Source organism: Crinia signifera, chromosome 6, assembly GCF_055691185.1.
Source record: "Crinia signifera chromosome 6, ASM5569118v1, whole genome shotgun sequence".
NCBI lineage: Eukaryota > Metazoa > Chordata > Amphibia > Anura > Myobatrachidae > Crinia > Crinia signifera.
The window spans coordinates 72,153,694-72,176,790 of record NC_139222.1 but is presented as its reverse complement, the minus strand read 5'-3'; positions in this window follow the sequence as shown (position 1 = coordinate 72,176,790).

Sequence of the window (23,097 nt, the reverse complement as noted above, 5' to 3'; positions counted from 1 at the left end):
CGAGGTGCTCAATATGATGAAAAAAGAGGTAGACGAAATGCTGGCGCTTGGGGTCATTGTGCCATCAAATAGTCCCTGGGCCTCCAGCGTGGTCTTAGTGCCCAAGAAGGATGGGAGTACACGCTTCTGCGTGGACTATAGGAAGCTGAATGAGGTGACAGTGACAGACGCATACCCCATGCCCCGGGTAGATGAGCTGTTAGACAGGTTGGGGATGGCTCGCTATGTGTCCACCCTGGACCTTAGCAAGGGGTACTGGCAGATACCCCTTACCAGAGAGGCACAGGAGAGGTCAGCGTTCAATACCCCATTTGGGCTTTTTGAATTTACTGACATGCCCTTCGGGATGAAGAATGCCCCTGCCACCTTCCAGCGTACAGTAGATCGCATACTGACAGGGTGTCAGGAGTTTGCCCAGGCCTACCTGGATGATATAGCAATTTTTAGTGAGACCTGGGAGGATCATCTGCAGCATGTAGCCCAGGTTTTAGCAGAGATTAGCCAGGCAGGGTTGACAATCAGACCGGATAAGTGTCAGATGGGGATGGCAGAGGTGCTGTACCTTGGCCACAGGGTTGGGGGAGGCCGTATTCGTCCAGAACCAGCAAAAATTGAGGCCATTCTGAAGTGGCCTCACCCCACTAACCAAAAACAGGTACGTGCCTTCCTGGGCACAGCGGGGTACTATCGTAAATTTGTTCCTCAGTACAGCACCATTGCCAAACCACTGACTGACCTAACGACCAAAAAGTACACCCGAAACATTGACTGGACCCCTGACTGCGAGCAGGCTTTCTCCCAGCTTAAGGACATCTTGTCCCGGTCCCCAGTGTTAGCCGCCCCTGACTTCCGCCGGCGGTTCATTGTGCAAACAGATGCTTCAGCTTGTGGAATAGGAGCTGTGCTAAGTCAAATAGGGGAGGATGGGTGTGAGCACCCAGTTGCCTTTATTTCCCGAAAACTAGTTGCCCGCGAGATAGCCTACGCCACCATTGAAAAGGAGTGCCTAGCCATCGTCTGGGCACTAAAGAAGTTGCAGCCCTATGTGTATGGGCGTGAGTTTTCAGTGGTAACAGATCATAACCCCCTTAGTTTTCTACAACGTACAGCTGGAGACAATGGACGGTTACTGAGGTGGAGCTTAGCCCTACAACTGTACAACTTCTCTATTTCTCACAAAAAGGGTAAAGATCATGGAAACGCGGATGGCCTATCCCGTCAGCAGGAACCAGACCCAGTGCCACCTAACACCAGGAGACCAGCCTTTGCCATTACCCAGGACACCAGGAACATGGACTAAAATGTGGGGGAGGAAATGTGAAGGAATTGCATTGGCGATAAGTGAATTGTGACATCCTCTACTCCACAGTAATTAATGTACATTTTAGCCCTATTGTTCCCTATGTATGTCTGTATTTCCCAGGACTTTATTCATGTAAGCATTATACCATTGATACCATTTGCCCGTGCCCTGACAGGAAAAGGGTTATCATAAACTGTCCTCCCAAAAGGCAATCTCCACAGGGGGTGATCCAATTACCCTGCTATTTTGCTGCTATTTACAGGAAAGAGATAGCAGAGGAACCATCTCCACAGGGGGGTTTACAATTCTTTGTAAACCTCTGGGCTCTAGCAGACTTTGTGGAACCAGACACAGCAGGGGTTGGGAGCAGCAGTTGGACAACTGTGGATTGAAGGTGGGATATACCTTATGCTTGAATCCACCAATCAGGAACTTGGGCAACCCCACAGATGATGCGATCACCGTGGGAATTTGAAATGTTTTAAAAAGTGTTTTTTGGTCAGACCAGAGAGAGCTGAAGGAGAAGAGAGGAGGAAGGAGGTTAGTCGCAGTCTTAAGGTTCAGAGGTATGCTCTACCTGTGTCTTGTGGAACGCCTCATCCTCGCTTCTGTGGAGTTGCCAGTGTTTTGTGGACTTATACAGTTTTCTGCTATCACAGCTGTGTGGACAAGTGATAGTTTGCCCTGTGGAACTGATCTGGGACTGTGACTATACAAGGACTGTCTGTTTGGGCCTGCTACCTGAATATCTTTCTACTCTGCAATTTACCTTTGCCACTGTTTATTGTCTATTTGTGCGTGCTGTGGAAAATAAACCATTCTTCTGGTTTCATCTGCTCGGTGTCTGAGTGATTGAGGAACTCGTACCCTCACAGCGCCCACAAAGCGTTTTGCTGTCTTTTGCTTCGCACCTTTGCAGAGGCAAAACCCCCCCCCCACTTTCAGTTTAGTTACTGAACGCTGGGCGCACCACCAGCACCATAACCACAAGCATCAGCCAGAAGTGGTTTATACTGCTGGTATAGATTATTCTTAACTAACTATTTAATCCAAGCTGTTGCGGGTCCATCCCCCTTCTTCCTTTATGATTATCAGGCAATGCAGCTTGATGTTGACAAAAAGGAAAATTATGCATTTTTGGTAATGAATCCTAAAAACATGCAGTTTTACTGCAAGTGCTATAATATATGCCTTTAAGAATTATGAAAAGCACATGAGACTAAACATATTTGTCAATATATATTCTAGCCTCTGCTGTTTTCTTCTTCTCTCTGTTGACAATGGCTGAATCTCATTGAGCAAATACTTTATAATGTATGTTTGAACACAAAGACTAACAAAAGGGTTAAAAGATCAGCTACTGGCATAGAAAGCAAAGATAATTGACACAGCTCTGAGGATTACCTTTGTGGCACAGTCAAGCGTACCTTTTCTCTCTCTGCAGAAATCGCTATGGTTACTATCAGTCAGGCATTTAGGCCAGAACTGAATGTAGGAAATTTAAGCTAAAAAAAAAATGAAAAAAATAAAATAAAAAAAACATTGAGCACAATATACAGGATGGTGACAAAATGTCTTTAGCATTCAGCTCTAACCTGTATTGACACATTGTATATGACATTTAAATTAGCTGAATAACATCAGGATTTTGTTTTTGACTTATGACGTTAGGGGATACTCACGATGCACGAGAGCCGACTGACATGGGTTGGACCACACATTGGGACACTTCAAAGTACTGTGGGTACGACTGCAAAAGAAAGTAAATAAAACCCATAAACCACAAACTGTTTGCGCCTAAATATGGGTGAGTGCAGTGGGCACTCACAGGTGGCTGCGATCTGCACCTAGGGAAAAGAAACACAACAGCCTCTCTACAAAACTATGCTAAAATAACTAGGACTAAAAATTTGTCCCTACTAGAACACAATAGTAAACTAGGCTGACACAACAAATGTAATGGTCTAAACCAGGCTTTCCCAACCACGGTCCTCAAGGCACACCAACAGTGCAGGTTTTAGTGATATCCAGGCTTCAGCAAAGATGGTTTAATCCGAATCACTCAGGTACTAATTAAGTCACCTGTGCTCAAGCCTGGATATCTACAAAACCTGCACTGTTGGTGTGCCTTGAGGACCGTGGTTGGGAAAGTCTGGTCTAAACTAACAGAAGAATACTCAAGGGACGATCATACAACAGCAAGAAAATTCCTTAACAAATTACACAGGTGTGTGTGTGTAAAGGTGCCCATAGACGGTCCGTTCCCGGACTGTCCGTTCTGATCGGATCCGATGAACGGACCATCTATGGGCACCTTGAAGCTGATTCCCTATGATGTAACGCATGTGCAAACGTCAGTGTCGAACACCTTTAGGGTGGACACAATACCTGGGTAGACAGATATCTATCCCTGTGTCAACATCTGTGGGGGGGGGGGGTAGAATACTTTGATAACACACCCTACTCTCTATGAACACGCGGAGGGAATTACAGTTCCTTCTTTCCCTACTCAATCCTAGATCCAGGAAGAGCTGCCACAAAGCCCACTGTTGCTGGGACCAGGACCCTTCAGGAGTGTGTACTTCCCTTTATCGGATTAAACAATAAATCTAAAATGTGGATGCAGACCTTAAGAGCATAAAATGGCTGACCGGGCTAAAATGGCCGTCAGGCCTGCAATGAAAGCACAGGCCTGGAGACTGTATGAAGGCACAGGCCTAAGGCCTAACCGATGGCACATGCTTAAAGTCTAATTGTGGGCACAGACCCAAAGCCTGAATTTGGGCACATGCAGGGGAGCCTTCGATAAGATGCACTGGCCTGAGGTCTGACTTGTTCCTGGCCTCCGGCCTGTGCTCCAGAGGCACAGGCCAGAGACCTGATTGAGTTACAGGCAGGAGGCCTGGAACAAGAGGCCTGACTGAGTTACAGGCAGGAGGTCTGGAACAAGAGGTTATGATAATCTGGGGTGAACTCAGAGTTAACCCTTGCTCTGACTGGCAGGTCTGCAAGGTGTTGATTACAGCCTGAATTGTGCTTCTGTGGCCGAGGTGATGAAGCCACAGCAGCACCTGACCCTGACTATTCCGTGTGGGTGGAGGGAGGCATCTGGGGGACTCGTAAGGCTGCAAAATTCACAGCCTTGCAACTCAACCAGAATGGGGACCTATGTGTGTAAGCAATACTACAGGGGGCATTATGTGTGAATGCAGGTCTAGAGAGGCCATTATGTGTGTAAGTGGCACAAGTGGGGGTATTATGTGTGCAAGCAGTATTAGTGAGGGGCATTATGTGTGTAAGCAGCACTACAGGGAACATTATGTGTAAGTGACACTGAAATGTCATTGGTGGCACACACATTGTATAATTATGCCACTGCACATATAGTGTTACCTCTAAGCACCGGGAACGATGTCATTTTTTGCCATGAAGCCTCTGGCAATGCGTAATTAATAGTCTTACTTTGGTGCATAATTTGTAAGAGGGGACATCAAATGGTGTCAGTGGCATAACTGTGTGTGGCATAATATGTAATGGGCATTACGGTGTGTGGTATAATATGAATAAAGCATTACAGTTTGTGGCATAATGTGTAATGGAGGTGGGGTGTTTGCAGAGATGCAAACTAAAGACAAATTTACTTTTTGGGTGCACTCTTTTTGTAATAAATGATGTTATGTGATAAATTTACTTTTATTAGACCTCTTTAAAAAGGCATTACATATAATGAGACATTAATACAGATGGCATATAATATGCAATTCAAGTAAATGATTGGCGCATAAATCCAAACAGTACTATAAGTCAAATAACAAATATAATAGGTGAAAATGATAAAAGTCCCAGTCTCATCAAAATACAATAGATGTGCCACAGCATCACAATTACTATAGGAACTATATTAATTGTCTAATTGGGTATTATGGTGTGTGGCATATGTGGAAATGGGCATTAGGCTATGTGGCATAATGTGTATGAGCATTACTGCAGAGGCAGAACTACTATTGGTGCAGTAGGTGCATTGCACTGGGGCCCCTAAGGACTTAGGGGCCCACTTCTGCCCAGACCAGCAATTAGTTATCCCCTGGGCCCCCCGCAGACCATTTTGAGCAATGTCAGCTGAATTACCCAGTTCAGAGAGCAGGGTGGACCCCACTCCCTGAGGGCCTGCCCCTTACCTTTGGGCTGTAGGGCTCTCGTTTCTGTGCCAGCTGATAGAAGAGTCCTGCCTCCTATCAACACTAATGATCATAGCCATATACTGCCTCTAGTTAATAAACCACTGTTCATTTCCCCCATTCACTGCTGTCAAAGCACAAAAAGCAAGGACACCTGTCACAGCCCCCTGTTCTAAGCACCATGTAGGACATTGTGCTTGTACCCCTGCTACCCACTGCCTTTTGCAGTCATCCTCTCCCTATCAACCACTGCTCCCCATAACCCTCTGCCTTCCCCTGCCTGCCACTCTCACCCTCTGCCTCACCTTGCCTTTTGTTGTCTTCCTCTATCTATATGTCAACCTCTCCCTGCAATACGCTGTCACCCTCTGCTTCTTCCTGCAAACCAGTGCCCCATTTGCAAGACAGCTGCAGCTCATGGACTAGCAATCAATCCAAAAAAAAGCACATGCTTTTTATATTTGATGCTGTCATGAACGAATTGCATCTCAAGAACGATCAGCCAATCAGAAACGCCATATTGACCTGATCCGCAACTGTTTGTGATCTGCTACCGATCTGCAATTGGCTTCACTCCACTCGGACTGATCGAGCTCAAAATCATTTGCTACGTAAAATTAAGCCTTGCAGCCCAGCCGCATTCGCACGGGCGATCAGCACGCACAATTGATAAACTACATGCACCTGCATGCAATACACACCCATGCAGCATACAAGATTCTCTCATTAATCAATTAACTAACTACATGGCAGACACACGGGAAGCACACTTTTCAACTTTAACCATTTGCACTTCTCTGCATTCATATCTCTTATATTTTATTTTATTGGTTTTACACACAATTGCACCACCATTCTTAACTGCTATTATGTGCCATTTCAAAATCGGCAACCTTAACACACAAGTGTGCCTGTCATGTTGGGACAATAGATTGAGAGTTACTTAGGAAAGTGGCACATTCAGTACACAAGAAAGACACATGTAGTAAGGGTTAATTAGTAGCATAATTGGGGAAGGAAATTAGTAAATGGAATTCAATAAACACTATAAAATGAGGGTAATTGGTTAATGGGTTGGATATTACTTCCGTGCGAATTCAGACTGTGGCGTGTGAAACACCCACAGATCCTGTTCACTCAACCGACCGCTTGGCAACATGCTGGATGTCCGAGCTGAAAGGCCGAGTTCTGTGTAAACACGTTAGCATACGTGCGGTAGCATGACACTCCCCTTTTCCTTTTAGATGCGAACAAACAGGTTTGCTGCCCGTGTCCATGTGCGGTCCGTTCGCCCCGCCATGTGCAAATACGTGTCAGAACGAATCAATCAGAATGAGGGCCAATATGTATTCTTTTCATCTAAGTCAGAATGAGGCCAGGACCACAATTCTATGGGGCCCCAAAACATTCACAATTCCCACTATGGCTACAATTACATGGCTGTGAATCTTTGAGCTTTTTGAACATGAATAGATCTAATACAGTATTTTATATATTAAGAATTATTGATTCAAAATACATTTTAAATAGCGGTTTACATAGAATACATAATCATTTACATCAGCCTCTGCCTGTGGAGCTTGCAATGGATATCCCATACAGAATCACCTGGAGACTAGGGATGGCCATCGACCATCGATGATTCAAAATCATCGATGGTTTATAGCCGATGGGGAAGATCCAGATGGTTTCCCTACATCAATGGCACAACAAACCCAATGTGCTTTTTTTTTATCAACGTGCCAGGACATGGAGCATAGCTCCACCCCCGACACCTGCAAAGTCCCGCCCACATGTTTTGATTGGCCCACAGGCCAATCACTCAAACATAATAGATGACAATCGATATGTAAAACTATCGATGGTCACCTTTTGCATAGTTTTACACTATCGATGTCCAGTTGCACTTTTGCCATCGATGGCAACAATCGATGGCAAAGGCACCGATGGCCATCCCTACCGGAGACTTATACTAGGATGACTTTTGAGCAGTTAACCTATAATACCAAACTAGCACAAGCAGTAGTGTAATTATAAATCATGTGCCTCCCCAGGAAAAAGTTTGTCACCTTACACAGGTACTTGCTCATTGTAGGAAATTCCCCACTCCACCCTCCAACCGCTAGGGTCTTTCGCATCTGTCGTTAGGTCATTTTTGCAGGTAGGATCTGAAAATGACCATTCAAGTAGGTACGGGTCGTGATCATATGCAGTTTGTGAGCGGGTCATAAGATCCACCAGATTGCGAGTGGGTCGTACAATCGTCTTACAACCCACTCACGATGTGCATCGTTCTGGTGTGTACCAGGCATTAAACAGAAGACTCTGACTCAGGGCCGGTGCCTGTGTTTGGCGCCCTCCTGCGAAATGTAAATTTGCACCCTTGCAACAGCAACAAAAATAACTTGATCTTACAAGAAGCATGGCCACACAATAGTACCCATTTTTCATATTACACCACACAGTAGCACAATCTAATTCACAATACATCACACAGTAGTCTACCTTATTCACATTCTGACACACATTAGTACACCTTTTTTCATGTTAAGCTACACAGTAATAACCCTTATACACAATGCCCACAGTAGTAGTGCCGCTTACTTTCATTTGTGTGGGCCCACACAGCGTTGTGTAAGTTGTGTAGTCACAGTGTTGCGAGTGGACTAAACGCCGCCCGCAAAGATGCCCACTGGCCTTGCCCGCCCCGATCACCCGCACGTCTGTGAATGGATGTTTTGCATAAACATACATTCGCACCTTTAGGGGGTGGACCAAATCATTCTATGGTCGCCAACCATCAAATGATTTGGTGCGTACACGCAAAAGAAAGGCACTCTCAGGTGCCTTAGCTTTGCGCGTGCCTAGTACAAGGACATGCAGTGATGTCAGCTGCCCACCCCAGACAGCCGCAACACTGCCTTATTTTCATGAGAACGTCCATCCGCCCCATGCCCCCTGCCCGCACTGATGCATGCAAATGGGACAGCGAACTTGCAGTTCGCCATGTCTGTTTGCACCCAGCATCTGCACATGTGAAGAAATTTGCATGTGCAGATGCCAAACATTGCTCCCCGTGTGAATGTATGGGGGAGCAAAGGGATCAGAATAAGACCCTGAGGGGTAGATGTATAAAGCAGTGATAAGGGAGGAGAAGTGAAAACATGCCTGGTACTTTATCACCGGCCAATAATCTCCTCTGTCCCTTTTTAAACCCAGGCCGTTACTTAACAGCCAGGAGCTGATTGGCCGGTGATAAAGTACCAGGCACTGTATCACTTCTCCTCCCTTATCACTGCTTCATACATCTACCCCTGAATGTGTAAGCAACCCACTAATTACACACAAAATATCAATATAAAGATAAAAAAAAAAATAATAATGAAAAATAAACAAACAATAATCAAATACCAAAACAATCCCACCTATATCCTAAATCAATTAATATAAGCAAAAAAAAAAAAGGGGTTGTAGTGCTGGATATACATATACTGTATAAATGTGTATACAAAGTAACATGTGTGCCTACCTGAGTGCCCCCAGGCTGAGGCCAACCGGTCAAAGGTTTTGTTTCCTGGGAGGGAGGAAGCGCACTCAGCGCCCCATCACAGATAGGGAGGGAGAGAGGTGCCAAAGGCGGGGCTAAGACACTGTGTAGGAAGTGGGTGGGAGGGAAAGAGGCTGCTGCTCACACAGGAGTCAGGATGTGGCGCCGGGTGTATAGAGGAAGAATGGTTGTGGATGCGATGGTGCCGCCAGTGACAGGGGGAGCCGCTCTACAAGTTGCCATCTGCGCTGCTCTGTCAGTGTCATACAAGTTGACAGGCGCAGCGCGGGCAGTAGCAGAAGTGCACAGCATCAGGGTCAAGTTCAGCAAATTAGGGAGAGCGCCTCTCCAGCACAGGCGCCTCCCTGCTTTGCTGAGCGGCTAGCACCGGCCCTGCTCTGACTTCTTCTTACAGGACACAGCACTGTTGCTTCATTTGCTGGAGAACTCCTGCTGCCAATACAATAACATAAACACATAAACAAAACATAAGCCCGTTAGCAGCTGCTGACTCTTATATTTAGCGCAGCTCATTCAAATGGAAACAGTGATAATACACTGTGGTAGTTACAGAAAACCAAAACGGTAGGAAGGCCCTGCCACAAGATTATAATCTATGGGGCAATAGTAATTAATGCACAAGGATAGGTGTTATCTATTGAATAACAGTACACCCATTGGTACTTGTATACTATCACGGCTCCCACGATGGGCATCGTACAGGGAAAAATCGCATTGCATGCGATTCCATTTTCCTCAAAAATCATGGACATGTGTTAAAATCATGTTAAATGCACCCCAAATGTTTTTCACACTGTAGCACCCCCACTATCAACGCCAACCCGAAGCGTGGCGAGCGGCGGCGTTATGCGTCCTACGACCTTTTCATACCCCCACTATCCACGTCGGCGTGGAGTTGAGAATAGAAAGTGTGGCGATCCACCGAGCCCGAAGCGTGGCGAGGGGACGCGGATACCTGTGAAGCCCGCGAGGGGACACGGATACCTGTGAAGGTATCCGCGTCCCCTTGCGGGGCTTGATGCGCTCGCCACACTTTCTATTCTCAACTCCATGCCGACGTGGATAGTGGGGGTATGAAAAGGTCGTAGGACGCGTACCGCCGCCGCTCGCCACGCTTCGGGTTGGCGTTTATAGGGGGGTTGGTACAGTGTGAAAAATGACATTTGGGGTGCATTTAACATGTTTACTACTGATTTAAAGTTATTTGGATGCATTTGTGAACAAAATCACATGGCATCGCATGGCATGCGATGCGATTGCATGCGATTTTTCACTGAAATGCATTAAAAACCCGGTAAAATCGCATCGCATGCCATCACATATGGCATGCGATGGGAGCCGTGATAGTATACAAGTACCCACCCATTAGCAAAGGTTCATTATTATTATTATTATTATGTATTACCAGATACATTATATAGCGCACACATATTACGCATTGCTTTTACAGAGAATTTTTGTTTGGTTGGAAGCCAATTAACCTACCAGTATATTTTTATATTATAGGAGAAAACACACACAGGAAGAATACACAAACTCAGCACAGTTAGGGCCATGGTGGGAATTATTTATTTATTACAATTTCTTATATAGCGCACACAAATTCCACAGCACTTTATAGAGAATATTTTTGAACATTCACATCAGTCCCTGCCCCAGTGGAGCTTACAATCTATATTCCCTACCACATGCACACATACACACATTCATTCTAGGGTAATTTTTTGGAGGGAGTCAATTGACCTACCAGAATATTTTTTAATTATGGGAGGAAACTGGAGTACCAGAGGAAACACACGCAAGCATGGGGAGAATATACAAAAATCCTCACAGTTCGGGCCATAGTGGGAATTGAACCCATCACATCAGTGCTGTGAGGCAGTAATGCTAACCAATGGTGGTTCATGGTTCATTGTGGGCTGTACGACGTGGTGATCCAGCAATTTTGACCAGCGGTCCGGAGGATCAGAAATTGATACATAAGTACCATTTTATCTATTATCTGGGCACCCGATTTTTTTATCGGGTCGGAAAAATCGGGTCGATCGCATCGCATGTGACGCGATGCAATCGACCCGATTTTTACATTGGATCCAATGTTAAATGGTCCCTGAGACCCGATTTTACATTGGGTCCAATGTTAAATGCCCACCAGACCCCATTTTTTATTGTATGCCCACCCTGTTCATACCCCCACTATCCAAGTGGGCATGGAGTTGATTTTATATAGTGTGGCGAGCGCAGCGAGCCACCGAGCCCAAAGCGCGGCGAGCCCCGCGAGGGGACAAGGATTACTTAACATGTATTCCGGATCCCTTCGCAGGGCTCGCTGCGCTCTCCACGCTTCAGTGTGGCGAATGCAGCGAGCCACCGAGCCTGAAGCGTGGAGAGCGCAGCGAGCCCTGCGAAGGGATCCGGAATACATGTTAAGTAATCCTTGTCCCCTCGCGGGGCTCGCCGCGCTTTGGGCTCGGTGGCTCGCTGCGCTCGCCACACTATATAAAATCAACTCCATGCCCACTTGGATAGTGGGGGTATGAACAGGGTGGGTATACAATAAAAAATGGGGTCTGGGGGGCATTTAACATTGGACCCAATGTTAAATCGGGTCTCAGGGACCATTTAACATTGGATCTTATGTAAAAATCGGGTCCATCGCATCGCATGCGATTTGGTTGCATGCGATGCGATCAACCCGATTTTTCCGAAAAAATCGGGTCCATCGCATCTGATTGTATGCCTTAAGTTAAGGCATACAATCAAAAATCAGGCGCCCAAATATTACATAAGTACCGATAAAATAAGTGAGGATGTGTTGATAGGAAAGGTTTATGAAGGTTATGTTGGTGGTTCTAAAATTTGATAAGATTGCCTTAACAGGTGAGTTTTCATGTAATGCTTAAAGAGACTGTAGGAGACTCTTATTGTGCATGGGAGAGCATTCCACAGAGTAGCTGTAGCCTGAAGAAAGTCCTGCAATTGTGTATGGGACTGGAGTGAACAATGTGTGTGAATGAGTGAAGCAAATCTTGAGAAGGCTGATTGGGATGGGCTGTACGTTGGTGTAGTTTGTTCAATGGCCTTTTTTGTAAGTACAAGTATTTTATATTGAATATGGTAGAATACAATGGAGTGACTGACAATGAACATCTGGCTCGGAACAATTAGCCTTGCAGCTGCATTCAGAATGGATTGTAGTGGTGAGAGTTTGTATTGGGTAGACCAGTAAGAAGCCTATTGCCCACTAGGCTTCTGCAGCAACATAGCAAGCCGATACCTTGACCATCTGTTCTCAAACAGATACTGGATTCAAGGCTGATACTCTGACCATTGTTTTCCATGTCTATATTCTGACAATCAACTTGCACAACCCATAATACTGTACCTTGCAGGGTTCCCTGGAGAAGACTACTCGTGGGTTAGAGTTCGCGCCTCTGTTCTTGTTATTTATCAATTCCCTAATACTGCCTGTGTCTTCAGCGTCCTTGTAAGATGACCAACCTGCTTTCTCATCTCACCCCCTTTAAATGTGCCATTGATATATCAGTCCTCTGAGCATCGGTGTCTTAAGAGAGAAGGAGGCCTGTGTGTAGCCTCTTCCAGCTAGGCCCCCTCCTCTTGTCGGTAGCAGCACCAGAAGCAGTAGGGTCTGAGCACTAGAGCGCTCAGAACCTACTGCGCATGTGCAAACCTTGGCAAAATGGTGCGGCGGCCATTTTTCCAGCAATTTTCTCAGAGCTGATGCTGCCTGCAGCATCAGACTCCACTACGCATACCACCGTAAGAATGGATGCCACACCATTTTTCCGGAAATTTCAGCAGCACTCCTGTCACTGCCGCTAGACTAACCCTAATCCCACACACACACACACACACACACACACACACACACACACACACACACACTATTGCCTCAATTTAACAACCAATTCCCCAGCCTAACCTTAACCTGCCCCAGCATACTTACGTTCAGCATCCCAGCAGCTGGGATTCTGATACTGGTATCCTCCTTGATGTCAGGATTCCAGTGTTTGTCTCCTGGTGGTAGTTGAGATGTTGGCATAGCTATTGTTTACGCCGACATCCCGGCTGCTGGGGTGTTGAATGCATCCTGTTGTGGAGAACTGCATTTGGATTTCCCCACATAATGCAATAGTAATTGTGAGCAAAGTTTTTATCAAAGTGTATTTTTCTGTGGGTTTATCTGCTTATAATACTCTTAAATGAATATTTTCATTAATGATTTGAGAATACAGCTGAAAGACACAGTTATGGATGTCTCACTTAGGGCTGGATGTATCATGTTTCAAAAGTAGTTAAATGGAGACTGATAAACAGCCAGCCAATCAGCTCCTATTTGTCATGTTACCAGCTGGGTTTGAAAAATGACAGGTAGGAGCTGATTGGCTGGTTGTTTATCACTCTCCACTTTTTGAAGCTTGATACATCTGGCCCATAAAGTAAGTAATAATGTACAGGCAGGGCCGGATTAACAATGGGCCTGATGGAGCTACAGCTCCAGGCCCATTTTCCAAATAGGCTCATTTTGGGTACTTGTGTATTTTGGCGGCGCCCATCGCATCGTATACCATAACGCATGCGATGGTATGCGATGTGACGCAATGTCGTTGGTTAGTGTACGATGGCATACAATTTTAAAATTGTATGCCATTGTACATGGCATACAATGCCATACGATGCAATGCGATTAAACATTGTATAAGCACCCTAATGGGTGCATACAATGTTAAATGCACCCCCATGCCACCCCCCCCCCCACTATAAACGTGAACCCGAAGCGTGGCGAGCCCGCGAGGGGCGGCGGTACGCGTCCTACGACCTTTTCATACCCCCACTATCCACGTCGGCGAGCCCGAAGCGTGGCGAGCGGACGCGGATACCTGTGAAGCCCGCGAAGGGACGCGTTTACCTGTGAAGGTATCCGCGTCCCCTCGCGGGGCTCGCTGCGCTCGCCATGCTTCGGGCTCGGTGGCTCGCTGCGCTCGCCACACTAATCTATTCTCAACTCCACGCTGACGTGGATAGTGGGGGTATGAAAAGGTCCTAGGACGCAGACCGCCGCCCCTCGCGGGCTCGCTGCGCTCGCCACGCTTCGGGTTCACGTTTATAGTGGGGGGGTGGCGTGGGGGTGCATTTAATATTGTATGCACCCATTAGGGTGCTCAAAAGCACCCTAATGGGTGCTTATACGATTTTTAATCGTGTAGGAGGTCAAAATCGCGTCGCATCGCATCGCATGCCATCGGGTACATAGCATGCGATGCGATACGTTCATCGTACGATGTACATCGGGGGCGCCGCTATAATACACACATTTTGTAGCTGAGGGCCAGGGCTTTCCAACGAGCCCAGCCCCGTGTCGGTAGCCCCCCAGGAACCGAAGATACCGCCAGGCAAACCTGGAACGTTTTCCCCATAGGATAACATGGGACCCGCTAATTCCGACCTCCACCCGGTTCCAACGGCTGCCAGTTCCCCCTCCGACATCACAGAAGCTTGAGGTTGATCTCAGTCCAACCCAAATCGCTGGGCCTTCAATCTGATACCTGGTCCATATGGGTTCATTGGTTCTAGAGATATTGCGGGTAAACCTATTTTTTTTTTTTTCATTTCTGAAATGTAATTTCATGGCTGTTCATGTTGTTTGACAGATTTCTCTGAAGCCAAATGGCCCAGTTTTACGGGACAAAATCATTTGAAGCCTACATGTAAATGGGTCAGTTGGTTCCGAAGATATAGCTGTGTGTTTAAAGGGGGCAGGGGTGGTTTTCTCTCCCCCTCACACCAGAAAATGCAGGGACTAGGCTGGTGTAAAACGGGCCAGTCCGGGAATGTCCCTGCATGATCCTAGGACCATATTCCCGGGTAAATCCCTGCATTTTCTGGTGTGAAAGGGGTATTATTTCAAATAGGCGGGATATGCAGTGCTCTGAATACAGCCGGGCAGCCCCCTGCTCTCTGCCCCGCTGTCAATGGCTGTCATTTCTGGCCGGCGGCGGCTTTCCCCCAGTTACTGCAAGCATGAAATCCCACATGGCAATGAGCATGGAACCCCTGGCAATGAGCATGGAACCCCTGGCAATGAAAATAAAATTTAAATTTCTAATGTGCGCCTTTGGCGTGCAATTCCCCTATTTATAAAGCAGATTTAGCATTATTGCTCATTCTGTTTGGTATAATAATGTGTATTTGGCTCAATCCATGTAGCAATATGTGAATTTTGCCTTAATCTGTGTGGCATAACGTAAATTTTGATACAATCTGTGTGCCATAGTGTGAATTTTGGCTGTCAGTGTGGATTTTGGCTCATTCCATGTGGCACAATGTGTAAGAGGCAAGTACAGTAAAAGGGGGTTACTATTGTGTTGCATGATTTATATAAGGGGTATATGGTGTGGTAAATTAGGTGACCACATAAAAGGTGCTGAAATGTTGTCTACCAAGTTTCGGCTTTCAGTATTTTTTTTTATGACTGGAGTGCCACCTCACCCCACAAGTATCTTAGGACATTGGTGTCCTGCGGGTGCACCTTTGGAAGGCACCTGCTAATATATCTCCCTGCATTTTTCTTATGTCAGCCCCCTGCCTTTTCCAGGCATATATAATTAGTTGAAAGTATTTACACAAATATAGACACACTCATGAGCAGACCACCCAAACAGAACACTGGTCACGCCCCCCACATTATTAGGTGCTGGCCACAACCCCTATTATTGCGCATAATAGGCCCTTGATCATTTTCAGCTCCAGGCCCATTTAGACCTTAATCTGGCTCTGTGTACAGGAGTACAGAAATACTAATGCTATTAATTTTCCACAACTTTCCACCTCTCTGCAACAACAGCTCTAATTCCTACACTTACCTCTCCCGACTCTGCTGTTTCCCACCTGTACCAGAATCTTGAAACAGCCAATGATGAAGTGGCTCCAGCTACCCATTACACCCCCGCAGGCTTAGATGCCAGCCGTGGCACACTAAAATGACATGACAACTACAAACTCAGTCACGTAAAGTAGAAAGCCAATGGCGTAAATCTCGTAATCTGACTGATTTCCTCACACATAAGTCTATCTATCACTCCTACTGCAATTCTTTGGACACTGCTAAACAAACATACTTCCAATCTCTCATCTCTTCGCATGCCACCAACCCTAAGCAACTTTTTTTTACACATTTAAGTCTCTTCTGTACCCTCCCGCTCCTCCCCCACCAGCTACCATCAGCGCACAAGAACTTGCATCCTACTTTAAGGACAAGATTGATAACATTCAAGATGAAATGGTATGCTCTTCCACTACCTCTAACCCACTCTCTTCCCCACCTGAACCCTCTGGCATTTTCTCTTCATTTGAGCTCACAAATGAAAAGGAAGTTTCCACACTCCTCTTATCCTCCTGCTCTGTTACTTCTCCTCTTGATCCTATGGGGGAAATTTACTAAAGGAAATTTGTAAAAAATAGGTGTATTTGTATCCAGAAATACACTTATTTTTGACATTTACTATCCCGAAAATACGGCAATTCGTAGTCTTATTGAGGTGCTATCAATACGAATACGAATTGCCGTATTTTCGGGATAGTAAATGTCAAAAATAAGTGTATTTCTGGATACAAATACACCTATTTTTTACAAATTTCCTTTAGTAAATTTCCCCCATATCTGCACAAGTCATTAAAACTCTGTCTCCTGTTCTTATCCCAACCCTAACTAAAAACTGCAATCGCTCTCTTGTTACTGGTACTTTTCCTTCTTTGCTCAAACATGCAGTGATTACTCCCATTCTGAAAAAAACACAATTCTGACCCTAACTATCTCTCTAACTATCGTCCTATCTCTCAGCTCCCTTGCCTCTCCAAGCTACTGGAGAGACTTGTCTACTCTCGCCTCGCACACTTTCTTAACTCACACCCTATTAGACCTGCTTCAGTCAGGCTTTCGTTCCCAACACTCCACTGAGACAGCACTGACTAAAGTGGTGAATGATCTGGTAATTGGCAAGTCTAAAGGCCATTACACACTACTTATTCTTCTAGATCTTTCTGCTGTGTTTCACACTCTTCTCATACAAACACTGCACTCCCTAGGTCTTAATGATACAGCCCTTTCCTGGTTCACATCTTACCTATCTGATTGCTCTTTTAGTGTTCGCTTCTCTGACTATAATTCCTCTTCACTACCCTCTGTCAGTCAGAGTTCCTCAAGGCTCAGTCTTAGGTCCTCTGCTTATCTCAATCTATAACTCATCTCTTGGCAAACTCATCAGCTCTTTCATATTTCAGTATCATTTATATGTGGATGATACTGAAATCCAGCTATCAACCCCAGAGTTGTCACCAGTGGTTTTGGGCCGAGTCTCTGAATGCTTCTCTGCCATCTTATCTTGGATGTCTTCTCGCCACCTCAAACTCAATATTTCCAAAATGGAATTACTTATATTCCCACCAGCTAAGAACAGTTACCATCCTGACATCTCCATCGCGGTTGACAACTCGAAAATCTACCCTACCCCACAAGCTCATTGCCTAGGGGTCATCCTCGACTCTGAATAGTCCTTTGTTCCCCACATTCATGTTACAGGCATCTAAAAAACATATCCAAAATACAACAATATCTCACACAAGACACTACTAAATTTATTATCCATGCACCCATTATATCGCACATTGATTACTGCAATAGTCTCCTAACTGGACTTCCCAAGAACAGACTCTCACCACTGCAATCCATTCTAAATGCTCCTGCTAGGCTGATCTTCCTAGCAAGAAGCTCATCGTCTGCTGATCCGCTCTGCTAGTTGGTTACCTGTTTTTTCCGTATTCAATATGAAACACCTATCTGCTAGCATATAAAGCTATTAACCATACTGCACCAGCTTATATCTATTTACTTATCTCAAAATATCTCCCATCTCCACCACTCCGCTCTGCACAAGATCTGCGTCTCTCTTCTGCACGGATCACCAGCTCCCATTCAATATTACAGAACTTTCATCGGGCTGCTCCCACTCCCGACAGTCATTATGCTGACATCGGGATAATGACTGGCCGGACCCAGACAGCATGGTGAGCACAACTAAGCCCCTTGCGGGCACGGTGGCTTGCTACGTGAGCCACCTATTCTGTTCTCCCTCTATGGGGGTCGTGGATCCCCACGAGGGAAAATAGCCGACGGCCGTCGGGAACCCGGCTGTCGGTGTTTTGACAGTCGGGATCCCAACGTCGGGTGAATGCCTGTCCGGCACCCGTAGTTTCATATGGTTAAGATTTGCACAGCTTGTTTGATCACAGAGAAGCTCTGTTTGTCTCGGATACAGACCTAATTAATGATCTGAATTAAAATCAATGTTAATTAACAAGCTTCGCGAGAGTCGGAGGCCCCGTGGGTGCATTTACATTACAGGAATAAATGCTAGGACCGGTTCTGTATGCTAAGGGAAAATGTGTCCTTTTAAGCAAAAGTGAGATATATACCAAATCTAAAATATGTGCTAAACTCATTAACTCATTCATATATTTTAAAGTCTATTTAATTCTACCAGTTAGAAATGAATGTGTTTCATGTTTTGTTAATGTATTCTTTAACTAGCGGCAGTACCCAACTCTGCTCAGATTACCAGAAAGCTTTGCCAACACCCTCCTGATGGCAGATAATGGTTATACTTACACTTAAATCTGGCAGGGAAAATTACATACACAAAGGCGAAAACTGATTTGCAATCGGTTCACTGGTTTCGCGGTTAATTGCACACAATCAGATGTTCTCGCCTATATGTTGTATAGATATAGATGATATACACATACTTTGATAAGGTCCTGTGAGTTATGTGGTAATTTAGAAAAAATATATATATATTTTTCAGTCAGAAATGTCTGTCAGTGAGGCCTCACACCAGCGCTTGATTGTTAATATCTACCATAAATCCCTTAGGATTAATATGCGACTCCTCTTCACCAATAAGGATAGCTTAAACAGAAGTACACTCCCAATCCAGGCTCTTACCAATGTCCCCTGAAGTCACTCGCTCTCATACATGGATATGCAAATTGATCCTTTTGCAATAATTGAGCTGCTACTTTAGCTCTCTCAGGAACTAGCATCTGTCCTTATACAGTCTCAATGGTCGCATTTTAATCCTAAGGGATGTATGGTAGAAATTATTAATCAAGCGCTGGTGTACAGTATCTTAGGATACCAACTTCTCTTTTTCTATTGTTTACCGGCTTGAGGAGGTCGGTAATGCGGGATTAGAACCACACACTAGCAGCTGTTGAAGTGGACTGAATTTGCGCAGGACTATCTCAAAGTTGTATCATTCTATTTTTAGGGATGAGCCACTGCCAGGGAGGCAGGGATGGGCCTTTTCAGCAAGGCAGGGATGGGCCGTTGTCAGCGAGGGAGGGGTGGGCCACTGTTACATAAGCACCACAGTCAGCAAGGCTATGATGTGCTATATTTCTGTGAGTAGTGTCTCTGTGAATGGTGGCAGTGTTTACACTTGTGGTGTGATGCAGCTGTGGCTCTGTGATGGGATTTTATTGACAACTGGAAGTAGATCAGGTGTGTGATCACTGGGGGGAAAAATGCACAGCCATGTGATTTGGTGTGTCCAGCTAGAGAGGAGGGGTCGCCTGGGCCAACATAATTATTATCAATTACAGGCAGGTAATTGTGGTAACAACCTCTCACTGAATGGTTATGCTACATGGAGTCAACAATCGACAGCCACTAGGTTGACCACTAATGGTCAGCAATGAATAGGTCAACACCAAAAAATGATCCACATACCATAGGTCGAAACAAGCTTACGGTCAACATGAATATGGTGTACACTCAAAAGATTGACACAATTTTTTTGCGGTTTTTGGTGTCTGTCGGCATTTGTCTAAGTGTACTGTGTCCCCTTGCTGTGCTCGCCATACACTTTTATATTCTCACTCTAGGCCCACCTGGATAGTAAAGTTGAACCTAATCGGTCCAAACAAAAATCCTGAAGGATAGACATTACTAACTAAAGCTAAGACTAGGCAGAAACTACCCACTCATTGAAACCTCTGCAGGCCTGGTACATCTGCACCACCAGGATACTCACCATGACATCCTTCTAGGATTCACTTGTAGCCCACCTGTGCTCCTCAAAACCTTTTGAAAAGGGGAAAGACATAGTTGAGGACAAATAAACAGTTCATATGCAAGTTGTACCTTCCCTCTGTTAATGTATAACAAGACACTTGTAACTGTTACTAGAACCACTTACCCACTCACCCTACCGCCGTAACCAAACTTGCTTGTAGCTTAACTAGACCAGAATAAATACATCACACTATGGAGGTCAATCTAGTTGATCCGGTCCCCCGTGAGTGGAAATTATGTTTTCCTACTGCGCATGTTTTGTGAGCATGTGCAGGTTTTTTAGGCTAACGGTTTCGGTGATTGCATAGTTGCGGAGCAGTTCGCACATAGCGATGCGACCCAGGACTCGGCTCCCCATGAAAATGCTGGGCAATCCCATGGGAACGCGGGTGGGGTGTAGAGAGCTGGAGGCGGGTGGCTGACTTCACATGACGTCAGCCGCACACCCTGTCTTCGGCCGGATTCCAGCAAATATAAGTCAGTCTCCACTGACTTATATTTGTAAGGCCAGGAGAAATCATCCGATGGTTGGCGAGGGGATGTGTATTCGTAAGTCAGGTAGGCAAGTATACAGAGAATACATATATAATATTTTAATATTGGTGCAACTTTGCTATTTATATAGAAGATTTTTACTTGTCATATTTTTCTTTAGTCCAGACAGGGAAACAATTATCATAAAGGACATTAAGTCTGTACCTAAGAGTGGCATGGCATTCACCCAAAATGAGAAAATGTCTAACATTTTATTTCTTTGGCCAGAAATACCAGTGGGGTGTGCCATCATTACACTTTTGTAATGACCTCCAGAGATGACCAGCACTGAGGACAGATTGGTTAAATTCAATTTAATTAATTTGCTTTGGTGGTTTTGAGCAGCTAAATGGATCAAAATAGTAATACTTTAATGCCCCAGTTAAAGTCATATTTTAGGCATACCAAAGACGTGTTCTGCTATATTCATGTCTTTATGTATTTTAGCAGATTTTCCAACCACAATGGTTATACCAGAGGTTCCCAAATTCAGTTTTTAAGGCATCATATGGTCCAGAATTAAAGTATAGCCAAGCTTGGCAACAGGTAACCTAATCAGTACCTCAGTCAATTTGATTTAATCATCTGTAGCGAGCCATGGATTTAAGTGAAACCTGAACTGTTAGGTTCACTCTCAGAGGCAAATTCCTTCTCAAATGGACAAAGCCATGTGCACTGCAGGTGGGGCAGATGTAACATGTGCAGAGAGAATTAGATTTGTGTGAGTTATTTTGTTTCTGTGCAGGGTAAATACTGACTGCTTTATTTTTACACTGCAATATAGATCTCCCTTTGAAGTAATACCCCGCCCAAATCTAATTCTCTCTGCACATGTTACATCTGCCCCACCTGCAGTGCACATGGTTTTGTCCATTTGAGAAGGAATTTGCCTCTGAGAGTGAACCAGAATAAGGGCTTATGATTGGGAACCTCTGGGTTATGAGGTAAATCAGGGTTGCCTACTTCTCCTCCATAAGGGAGAAAATGCTCTGCTCCTGGACTTCCCTGGTAATGTATGATTGCCATCACCTGTGGTGAAACACCTTTCTTATCAATCAACTAGGGAAGTCCAGGAACAGAGCATTTTCTCCGTGAAGGAGAGGATCAGGTAGGTAACCCCGAGGTAAAGATTATGAACCTTATTCTGGTCCATGCGAATTTGCACGGGAGCAGGATGTTTTTGTTTTGCACATGTGCATTTCTGCACGGGTGCTGTGTGAGGGTGGCCTCGGCAACAGAGCACTCACACACAACAGTGCGGGTGGGGGGCATCTGGCAGCGGATTGCCTGGGGATTTGCCCATGGGAACGCCCAGCATTTCATGGGCACTCCCATGAAAATGCTGGGCGTTCTCATGCTAATGCCCCAATGGTGTGGGGAGGCAGGCAGCTGACATCACCAGAGGTCAGCTGCCCGCCCTGTCCTCGCACAGGACGCAAGCAAAACTAAGACACCTTAGAGCAGGCCTGGTCAACCTGTGGCTCTCCACATGTTGTCAAACTACAAATCCCATCATACCTTGCCACAGTTTTGCTTTAAGGAAGTGTTAAAACTGTGGCAAGTAGGGTTACCACCTTTCCCCTTTAATTCCGGACACATATTAATTACACAGGTTCTGTGGAAGTTTAAAACCAGGTGATATGGAGTCTTGAAGTCAGCCAGCCACAGAACCTGTGTAATTAATATGTGTCCGGAATTAAAGGGGAAAGGTGGTAACCCTAGTGGCAAGGCATGCTGAGATTTGTAGTTTCACAACATCTGGAGAGCCACAGGTTGGCCTGTCCTGCCTTAGAGTGTCTTAGTTTTGCAGGTACTCACTACATCATTCGATGGTTGGCTACCATCGAATGATGTGAGTGTCTCCCCATAGGCTACAAATTGATTTTTAAGCAAAACATCCATCTACAGCCGTGTGAGTGAACTCGCTCTGAGAAGGGGGTGTGGGCAGGCTAATAATTACACGCAGCGCTGCGAACTTCACAGCGCTGCGTGTCAATCAAAATAAGGTCCTATGTGTGGTGTTAGGACTCTGGGCCAGATTCTCTAAGCTTCAAAAGTGATAAAATGGAGAGTGATAAACAGCCAGCCAATCAGCTCCTGTCTGACATTTTTCAAACACAGTCTGTGACATGGCAGGTAGGAGCAGATTGGCTGGCTGTTTATCACTCTCCATTTTGACACTTTTGAAGCTTAGACAATCTGGCCCTCTGTCTTGTTTATCTTGGCCAGTGCATTACTGTGTTCATCAGTGGGGGCTGCTGTTTAGGCATCGCCTTATATGGGACTTATGGATTTTACTTGCAAGAGGTTAATCTTCTGATGAGCTGGTGATGTCCACCTGCTCATCAGCTGTAATAAAGAA